The sequence below is a fragment of the Nylanderia fulva genome, unplaced genomic scaffold (assembly GCF_048542155.1).
Source record: "Nylanderia fulva isolate GAGA-0341 unplaced genomic scaffold, ASM4854215v1 Scaffold803, whole genome shotgun sequence".
Classification (NCBI taxonomy): domain Eukaryota; kingdom Metazoa; phylum Arthropoda; class Insecta; order Hymenoptera; family Formicidae; genus Nylanderia; species Nylanderia fulva.
Genome location: NW_028190921.1, coordinates 33,464 through 44,090, shown reverse-complemented (window position 1 = coordinate 44,090; position 10,627 = coordinate 33,464). Strand labels below are relative to the sequence as shown.

General features: G+C 46.2%; 1 non-coding gene and 2 pseudogenes across 1 annotated transcript; all 3 read left to right on the top strand.

Moving 5' to 3' along the window:
* Positions 1-6,700: 6,700 nt before the first annotated feature.
* LOC146719962 (small subunit ribosomal RNA) lies at positions 6,701-7,429 on the top strand (annotated as a pseudogene; the record flags this gene model as incomplete).
* Positions 7,430-8,237: 808 nt separating this feature from the next.
* On the top strand, positions 8,238-8,392 carry LOC114945139 (5.8S ribosomal RNA). The gene has a single exon (XR_003822352.2). It is a non-coding gene; the product is annotated as a 5.8S ribosomal RNA (ribosomal RNA).
* Positions 8,393-9,435: 1,043 nt separating this feature from the next.
* Positions 9,436-10,627, top strand: part of LOC114945140 (large subunit ribosomal RNA) — a 4,609-nt pseudogene continuing 3,417 nt past the window's right edge.

Genomic DNA, 10,627 nt, shown 5'->3' with positions numbered 1-10,627 from the left:
CCCCTGGCGTCTATCGCCACGTTCGTCCTTGCTGCCGGGAAGAATCTCTTCATTAGCTCATCCGCGCTTTCTTTCCATGTACTCATCACTCTATCACCCACTTTTATGCCACTTAATCTTACCCTATCACGCTTTCTCATGCACACCTTATATACATTGCTTCATGGATCCCTCTTCCCAGTCACGCACACAAATCGCTTCCAATTCTCCTCTTTCACTCTTCGCATTTCCTCCTTATACTCCCGCAAAACATACTTATATTCATTCATTCTTTCTTCCACTCTGCTTCCATTCCTCTTTCTCGCACGCTGGTAGGCACGTCTGCTCCTTCCTACAGCTTTCTTCAGTTTCTCAAGCTCATCCGTCCACCACACAAGCTTCCTAGCATACACAGGTTTACACCTCTTCATCTATCGATCATTCGCACTATGGATCCATTTCATCATTCGCTCTACACAGCTCTGCGCATCCGCTTTGTCTATGGCGCTCGCTGCATCCTCTAACGCACTCTCTCGCATATCACACATATATCCTTCCCAGTCTACGTCCTTGCACACCCATCTACGCATGCCCTCATTCGTACCTACATTCTCTCTGTGTACCATCCGTATTAACAATACTTTATGGTCACTTGTAACGTCCAGACAATTTCAAAACTTCAAACTTTTTCAAAACTTTATTCTTTAATCTATTAGTCATGACAATCTCTAACCTGCATGAAAGACCGGTAATAACGAATATTTAATCACACATATAATTACTCGTAGGTTAAAACATGTCTTCTCACAAATGACGACAGAGTAATAATTCACTTTTAAATTTAATAATATTGATAGCATAAAAGGCATAATTAATAAAGACTCTCTACTCTCGATCATTCGTTAGAAAACATAAACCTGAAATAAGAATAAGCGTGCCTATATTATAACTATTCATAATTCAAGAGACTTAAAAATCGTACACGTAATGCGTAGTAACATTGTAGCCGTCACACGTTCGAAAGTACTAAATAAGGATACCATAGTTCGACTATGAATATTTAAAATCCTCATTGATTATTTGTGAGAAAACCTGTAATAAGGTTAAGAACGTATATATGAATATATATATATATCAATCGTATACTTTGACGACGCTATACATTCTCCGGTGATTTCAACAACAGTATAGGATATAACGTTTGACATATAATACAATTATTTCCTTTTTCTCTCTTGACTTAAATGGATAGTAATTATTTATTTTTTGAATAAATTTCAATTTGAATAAATTTCGATTAATTATACAGATCGACTATTACGATATAATATTCATTTTACTAATATTAAAAATGTATTATTCAATAGTATTAAACTTTAAATATATACGCGATATATATATATATTAACACACAAAACTTCTTACAAATACATTTACTTATAATTATAAAACCCAAAGATCATATACATAGCGCAAAATAACATTATATCCATCATACGCCCAAAGGAATCGACATACTCTATATAGGATAGTACCTAAGAATATATGTACACCACTTATAATGTAGTATATTATAATTAAATAATTATGTATGAAAGCCGCTTTACTATGTGAACTCGACTTTACTCGCAAGGAAACATCCAGAAGATTCTAGAAGGTTCTAGAACAATAGCGTGATGCAATGCATGATGCAACGCTGAAACACGTTGCAACCTGCAAGGCCCGTTGCAAGCCGCATAGCGATGAGTCACCAGCCACCTGCAAAATCGATTACCAAGAAGAAGATAAGATAAGTCGGAGCGCATAGCCAACAAAGGCATACAGCTATCGCTACCGAGAATAAGACAAGGAAAGTCGGAGCGCCCAGCGATGAGTCACCTTGAACGCCGCTATCTCTACTAAGAAGCCATCTCTCCGGGACTTAACCGTCGCAATCTCTACCAGGAACAGATTATCTCCGGTACTTCCCCGGCATATCTCTCTTGCCATTGGCTAAGCCGCATCGCCCGATGGGAGGAGCGAGCCCCATTTTTGGGTATATAAACCCGGCTCCCGGCACGGAACGACAGTGAATCCGCCACCAATCACTCAACAGTGAATCCGTCCTCCATCACTCAACAGTGAATCCGCCACCAATCACTCAAGAGTGAATCCGTCCTCCATCACTCAACAGTGAATTCGCCATCCATCACTCAAGAGTGATTTCGTCGCAGTGGTTCCAGTCAACAACAATCCAGCACTCAACCAGCAAATACTACGGGGTCCTGAAGACATCGAGACATAGCCGCCATTTCGGACCGAGGTACCGAGGCTCCTCAGCTCTTCAACTCAGAGGGAAGAACACAGTAGCGAAGTGTACCATAGCAAGGCACATAAGACATTGTCTAACCTTGTGAGTATTTAAGCCAGTTCACATATCCCTAAATAGTAAAGCGCGACAGACACTCATTATATTTAATCACTATATTTAATTAATTATTTAAACACTGAATTTCGAACTCAATCTTATTTCACATTACGAACTCTGAATTTCGAACTCAATCTTATTTCACATTACGAACTCTGAATTTGAATACAGACATAAGCCATATATTACTCTGCGTTTCCGATATTATTCCAATCTACGATTTGCATCTGCATACGTCTGCGTTACAATCGTCGATCTATTTAATATTTTATCCAATACTATTCAATATTATTTAACCGATATCGCATACTTATTCAATCTATTATAATAAATATACTTATGTATTTTATTATATCACTGCTTATTTATATATGTATGTAACCCCGTATCCTACTACCTATTAGCGAATTGAATAACGCTAATTCCTCAGTACACATTAGAATATTATATCCTGTCAGAAGGTAAATTCGCAAATCATCTCAGAGATGCACGTTTAGTAAAGTGAACGTAGCATTAGCCTAATAAGACCAGGACCTGAGAACCCGGAATAACCGGATGTATACCTACCTCTCTATTCTTTTATGCTTTTAACACCTTGCACTTTCCAATAATTGCGAATTACTTTACCACACCGACTGACAGTGATCTTGCATATTGATATTTAAATTTATTTGACAAGTGTACTCCACCTTACCCTATTCGCTACTATTAAAACCATACCCTGTCATAAGGTAAATTCGTTACTACGATTCTGAGATGCACGTTCTGTAAAGTGAACGTCGCATTAACCTTCGGGGACCGGAATCCACGGGCAACCGTACATTTCTTCACCCTTCCCTGCTTACTCTCTCTCTGCTTTACAAACCTAACGAATTACTTTACCAAACCAAATGACAGTGGTCTTAATGAATATTAAAAATAATTAATTCATAATTTACAATTCAATTATTGATGCTTGAAGCTACACGTATTAATACTCTTAATATAGATATTAATACTTATATTCAAACCTCTATTCCTAACTCCTCTATACCCATTAGAGTTATATCCTGTCAGAAGGTAAATTCGCAAATCATCTCAGAGATGCACGTTTAGTAAAGTGAACGTAGCATTAGCCTATTAAGACCAGGACCTGAGAACCCGGAATAACCGGATGTACACCTATCTCTCTATTCTTTCATGCTTTTAATACCCAGCATTTTCCAATAATTGCGAATTACTTTACCATACCAACTGACAGTGATTTTGATATTCATTCTGTTACTTCAAAGTCTAAGATTTATTTATTCATTAAGAATTACTATTTCAAAGTTTAAGATTTAATTATTAAAGATTGAAACATCAAGTATTAATATTCTCAACGCAGATATTAATACTCCTATTCAAATCCTTCCTTTTATCCACATTATTACCAATTCTCATTTAATACAGGTTTATTATAATAATTACTGACATAAGGTTAATTTATTAATAGGTGAAGGGCTTTCTCGCATAAGATTAACCTTTCATCTTTGTTCGCTTTCATTAACGAGTAAATCACGCTACAAACGTGAGTCATATTCAATTATTTCAAATAATAGAACAATCTATCTTTCGATTTATTCATGTGAATTTATTTAACCGTTAGATGGTCTCTCCTTTCCGACGAAGGAATCAGATCGATCGAAACGAGCAGCACCTTCGCAGGCTACGCGAACGTAGATCTCGAAGACCTCTAAATCTAAACGTTCAAATTTATCCAACGCGAATAATTATACAACCTCCCTCTTCAGACGCTTATTCGCCAATTAATAATATTCCTCCGTACATTGACTATTCTCACCCTCAATTTCCTGAACAGTCTCATTCAGAATCAAATACTTACTTAATCGATCCAAATCATCAAATTTTTAACTGACCCTGATTATTACGTCCATGAGCAAACTCAACAATTAGCATCTCCGGAATACGATCCATTTTTACAACCCAATTCTAATATTTTCGACGAAGACACCGTAGTACTCGCTCCCGACGACGTCAATAATTTCATCCCAGAAGGAGCACAGAATAATTTTAGTTCCTTTATAAACTATCTTAACCAATCTAACGACTCTGAACAGGAGCTCAATAACATTGTAATACCGTTCCAAACTCATCCTGAACCGAGTCAGGACCAGTAGATTTTGTGTCGACATAAAGGATTTATAAATAAATAAACAATTTTTATACTTGTAAAATATCTTTATTTCTTGACCCGACCCGCAGAATTCCTTCTCCATCCGACTTTCTCAATCGAATCTCAAGCTCTCGGCATCCCAGGGTATAGCCGGCCTAGCAGGTTGCCCTAAAAAAGTAGAGAGCAGCTTCTCGAACGTTTGCCGAGGTAGACGCAAGAGAAGACCGACTTGTGCATAAAGTGATTTACCGTAAGGTGAATTGCCGGACGTAACACACTCACTCCCCAGTCGGGCTTTACTTCCCACTCATACCGGCACCCTCTATTCACGCCGTTCACGAAAGTGACATCGATGTCACTCTCCCCATTCGGCCCGCTGAACGAGTAAAACTCGCTTGGCTCATTCAACAACATTCATCCCGCTCGCAATCATCCATTCCTCAATCACTCTACCACGCGCTTCACTCTCTCTGCTGCCTCCACCCTTGCTATACCACAAGGGAGAGACGGCATTCGCATCCATACCTATCAGCAGACGTTTTCTCCCGGCCGTCTCACATACTCTGTCCATGTACGCCAAGTACGGCTCGATACACTTACCATACTGGCAATACATGGACACCACATACATTTCGCCAAAGTCCCCCTTTAACCACACACTCACTCCAAGCTTATTCGTACACTCTCTCACGCACATCACGTCTAACCTAGAGTCATTTACCACCTACTGCTGCTTTCACCGTCCCACTTTCGCACACAATCACATCCATACCTATGGGCAAGCCCACCACACGTCCATGCCTTTCATACGGTTCTTGCAGCAGTGCTACACTCACTCAACGTTCGCGCATCATCTCACCCAGATCACACATAACCGCATACGCTCTCTGGCAGTTATACTGCACCACATTCACGCACCATTCATTCGTCATTTATTCTTGCTTTCTCTCTCTCTAACGCTCTCACGTATTCCGGACACACTTCGGACAGAACCGAGTGATCACATTTGCTCCCTTTCAGCTTACAGTTTCTACACACACTTTTCTTTTTACAATCTCTCATCATGTGTCCTACACATCCACATTTTTGGCACAGTCTTTCCTTTTCGGTGCATTGCCGCATCATGTGCCCAAATGCGAAGCACTTGTGGCACCTCAGCACACTGATAAACTCTTTCACCCTAAAGGCCTTCCAATGCACAAACACTCGTCCGTCACTACAGAGCACATTTCTTATTGCACTCGTAACTTCTAATATCACATTTCCGCAGGTTGCATCTTTCTTCGCATTCCTACTCACAACACGCACACGTTCCATAAATACTCTCTCATCCACTCGCCCTTTCAAGCTCCTCTCATACATTTCTCTCATTAACACTTCACTCGCCATATCATTCACACATCGTACAAGATGATCTTTGGGCCTATCTTGCGAGGCAGCTCAACCTTTAGGCCAGCATTCTTAAACTGACCACACTCTCTTATTCTTTTCAACTCACTCTCGCTCATCGTCTCAATCGCTACACCTCCATTCCTCACTTTCCTCACCGCTTTCACACGCACATTCAGTGACTTGCTCACATGCTTCATCATTCTCTCCTTTACTTCCTCACTTGTCACACTCGCACTTGCATCATCCGCTTTCACTATTACCGCATAACTCTTCTCTTTCGTTTTCACTCGTTTTCACATTCACTTCCTGTACCTTTACAATCACGCTCTTTTCAACATTTTTCGCACTCACGCTCGCATAGCTCTTTCCACTTCCGCCGTAGGCTAAATCCCGACTTGCTCGACGCATACACTTATCCAGTTTCCCCTGTATTCTCTCATTTTTGCACAACATTTTCATCATCTGTTCCTCATATTCTCCCACAATGTCCAGTATTTTCTCACTCGCACTCTTTGAAATTTTGTTCGTCTCCGTAAACAGGAATTTACGGAGTCTCGCACCAATTACTCTCATACACGCTATCTCACTCACTTCCGCAATGCTCTCATTCTCTCCCTCATTCATTAATCAAGAACGAAAGTTAGAGGTTCGAAGGCGATCAGATACCGCCCTAGTTCTAACCATAAACGATGCCAGCTAGCGATCCGCCGAAGTTCCTCCGATGACTGGGCGGGCAGCTTCCGGGAAACCAAAGCTTTTGGGTTCCGGGGGAAGTATGGTTGCAAAGCTGAAACTTAAAGGAATTGACGGAAGGGCACCACCAGGAGTGGAGCCTGCGGCTTAATTTGACTCAACACGGGAAACTTCACCAGGCCCAGACACCGGAAGGATTGACAGATTGATAGCTCTTTCTTGATTCGGTGGGTGCTGGTGCATGGCCGTTCTTAGTTGGTGGAGCGATTTGTCTGGTTAATTCCGATAACGAACGAGACTCTAGCCTGGTAAATAGGCGTACCTTATGGTATCGCGAAGGCCCCCGGCTTCGGCTGGCGGGTTTTTACTACCAACGTACAAACAAATCTTCTTAGAGGGACAGGCGGCTTCTAGCCGCACGAGATTGAGCAATAACAGGTCTGTGATGCCCTTAGATGTTCTGGGCCGCACGCGCGCTACACTGAAGGAATCAGCGTGTGTTCCCTGGCCGAAAGGCCCGGGTAACCCGCTGAACCTACTTCGTGCTAGGGATTGGGGCTTGCAATTGTTCCCCATGAACGAGGAATTCCCAGTAAGCGCGAGTCATAAGCTCGCGTTAATTACGTCCCTGCCCTTTGTACACACCGCCCGTCGCTACTACCGATTGAATGATTTAGTGAGGTCTTCGGACTGGTGCGCGGCAATGTCTCGGCATTGCCGATGTTGCCGGGAAGATGATCAAACTTGATCATTTAGAGGAAGTAAAAGTCGTAACCAGGTTTCCGTAGGTGAACCTGCGGAAGGATCATTAACGTTCCGGAGGTCCTGTTCTGCGTCGAGAGTCCTCTCTTTTGGGAGAGACGCGCGCTTGCAGCAGTCGGCGACTGAATGGACGCGCTAAAAAGGCGCTCTCAGAGAAAAAGAAAATAACGGATTTGACGGAATTTGTTGGTTGTGTTTTGATATAACGACGGACGCCGTCGCGCCTCTCTGACCGAAAGTAGTCGGCAAGCAGAGCAGCGCGCCCGGCGGTGTTCGACGACGATTCGGAGCGAGACGCTTCACGATCACGCTCGTGTGTGTGCCATTCTCCGGCCACACACACACAGAGCGTCGATTCGGCGTTGAGCGCGAACCGGTGGTAACCTATGCCCGCGCACGCGTGTGTGCAGCACCCACGACGTTCGTCGACGCGCGCCCTCCCCGTTGTCGCGGGGCAGCGGTCAGCGTGCCGAGAACACACGGTGTGCGACCGCGAGTGCCGAGCGAGAGGACCCCCATATATTATTATAATATATATATAACACAGAGAAGGGATCGATGATATTTCGACCAATCTGTCAACTGTGTTGGTCCGACGGTTTCTTCAAAGAGCTTCCGCCCCGGCTCTCCCGTTGCGGGAGAGACGCTCCGAACGAGAAACACACAACTCTATCTTTGTGCCGTAGCCTTCCCTGGCGGGAGGCGGCGGTCCGCGCGCGTCCTCGGACGCGCGCGGACAGGCTGATCGAAGAGCCACCACGATTATTCTCTCTCTCTCGTCCGAGAGAAGAGACCACGATGGTTGAACAAGAAGCGCGTTTCTTCGCGAACGCAAAAATTTCGAACGATTACCCTGAACGGTGGATCACTTGGCTCGTGGGTCGATGAAGAACGCAGCTAATTGCGCGTCAACTTGTGAACTGCAGGACACATGAACATCGACAGTTCGAACGCACATTGCGGTCCACGGATACAATTCCCGGACCACGCCTGGCTGAGGGTCGTTTTAGTACCCCTAAACTGCTTGCGCCCGAAAAGCGCGCACGGCCACGACGCGGGCGACCAGAGAATGGCGCGCGCGTCGCCTGTGCCCTGTGCAACGCTTACAATGGGCGTACGAGCGATCGTTGGACGTTCGCCCGAGGTGTCTGTGCCGCGCCGACCGGCCGCGGTGCAAATCCTGGCGTCGTCTGAAATGACACACCGAAATAATAATAATAATAATGAGGAGGAGAAGCGCACAAGCGTGTAAAACGTTGGCGAACGCGCGCCCAGAGAATGCTGCGCGAATTAAGAGGGGGAGCGTGTTTGTGTATCCAAGTCGTGTGTGTACGCGAGAGCCGAGGAGAAATGGGATAAGAGTAAGAGCGCGCGCGAAGGGAACAACAAACGGCCAAAAAAAGGGTCAGGACGTTGAATGGCACCGCTTTCCCTAGAGCGGCGCGTGCGTCGTTGTCTCCCGAAAGTAGGTAGCGCTTGTCTCACCGTCTCTCCTCTCCGTACATCACACAGACTGACCGGACTGCTCTCGCACTCTGTGCCGCGTCTCTCGGTGCGATAGCGCTCGCGCGTTTTATGCCGAGGCGCCCTTGCCCGCACACATAACGGTATTACGGAGAAATATACGGCGCGTCGTCGTCCGGCGGAGAGAGCATTCGTAATCCTTTACCTCTTTACGGAGAAGGGTTTTGAATCGCGAGCCGACCGCGTGTCCGAGTCCACGAAATTTTCGTAAAGCGAAAAAAGGGGACCGGGGCGCCGCGTCGTGTACTCGTCGAATCGATTCCGCCCGAATTTCGTATATAAAAGAGAAGAGAGAGCCGAGAATCTCGAACCCCGCGATATATCGTCTCCATTACCACCAACGAGTGTGTGTGCGGTTAGCGCCCCGGCGATTTGCCTTCTTGCGTATTTTGTGTGCTGCCGCTGCTGCTCTCTCGTTCGACGCTCTCTCTCTCTCTCTCCCTCTTATTAATATATATTATAGAGGAGAGACGACGATGAGCGACGCGTAGGAGGCAAACGGCTACGAAAACTCACTATGCGACGACCTCAGAGCAGGCGAGATTACCCGCTGAATTTAAGCATATTATTAAGCGGAGGAAAAGAAACTAACCAGGATTTCCTTAGTAGCGGCGAGCGAACAGGAAAGAGCCCAGCACCGAATCCCGCGGTTCCGCCGCAGGGAAATGTGGTGTTTGGGAGGATCCGCTTATCCCGAGGTGCCGCGTCGCGTTTAAGTCCATCTTGAATGGGGCCACTTACCCGAAGAGTTTGCCAGGCCCGTAGCGACCGGTGCGCGCCTCGGGAGGATCTCTCCTTAGAGTCGGGTTGCTTGAGAGTGCAGCTCTAAGTGGGTGGTAAACTCCATCTAAGGCTAAATACGACCACGAGACCGATAGCGAACAAGTACCGTGAGGGAAAGTTGAAAAGAACTTTGAAGAGAGAGTTCAAGAGTACGTGAAACCGTTCAGGGGTAAACCTAAGAAACCCAAAAGATCGAACGGGGAGATTCATCGTCAGCGGCGCTGGCTTCGCGTCGGTCGGCGATGTCCCGCGGAGTCCTTGCGGCTCGCGCGCGGGCACGCTACCGTGCGCCGATGTCCGGCGCTCGTCGTCGTGCACTTCTCCCCAAGTAGAACGTCGCGACCCGCTGGGTGCCGGTCTACGGCCCGGGTGCGGTGTCTGTCGCGTCGCCGGTAAAACGGCACGCGACAAACCCTCGGTCGCCCGGCCGGCTGCTCGGCGGTATGCGCAAGGTATCAGGCCGCACTATTCACGGTGCGTCGAGACCGTCGAAAGCGCGCGCCACGGTACTCAAAGGTTACGGACTTCGCGCCGTCCCCGGTCCTGGCCCGCTGTTGGTTACAGTACGGTACACCTTCGACAGGCCTGCGAACGTCTCCCGCGGTCTCGCGGGAGACTGATACCGGTCGGCAACGCTACTGCTTTGGGTACTCTTAGGACCCGTCTTGAAACACGGACCAAGGAGTCTAACATGTACGCGAGTCATTGGGACTTGTCGCGAGACCTAAAGGCGTAATGAAAGTGAAGGTCGGCCCTGGCCGTCGACCTAGGGAGGATGGGCCGCGTCGCGATGCGGCCTCGCACTCCCGGGGCGTCTCGTTCTCATCGCGAGAAGAGGCGCACCCAGAGCGTACACGTTGGGACCCGAAAGATGGTGAACTATGCCTGGTCAGGACGAAGTCAGGAGAAACCCTGATGGAGGTCCGTAGCGA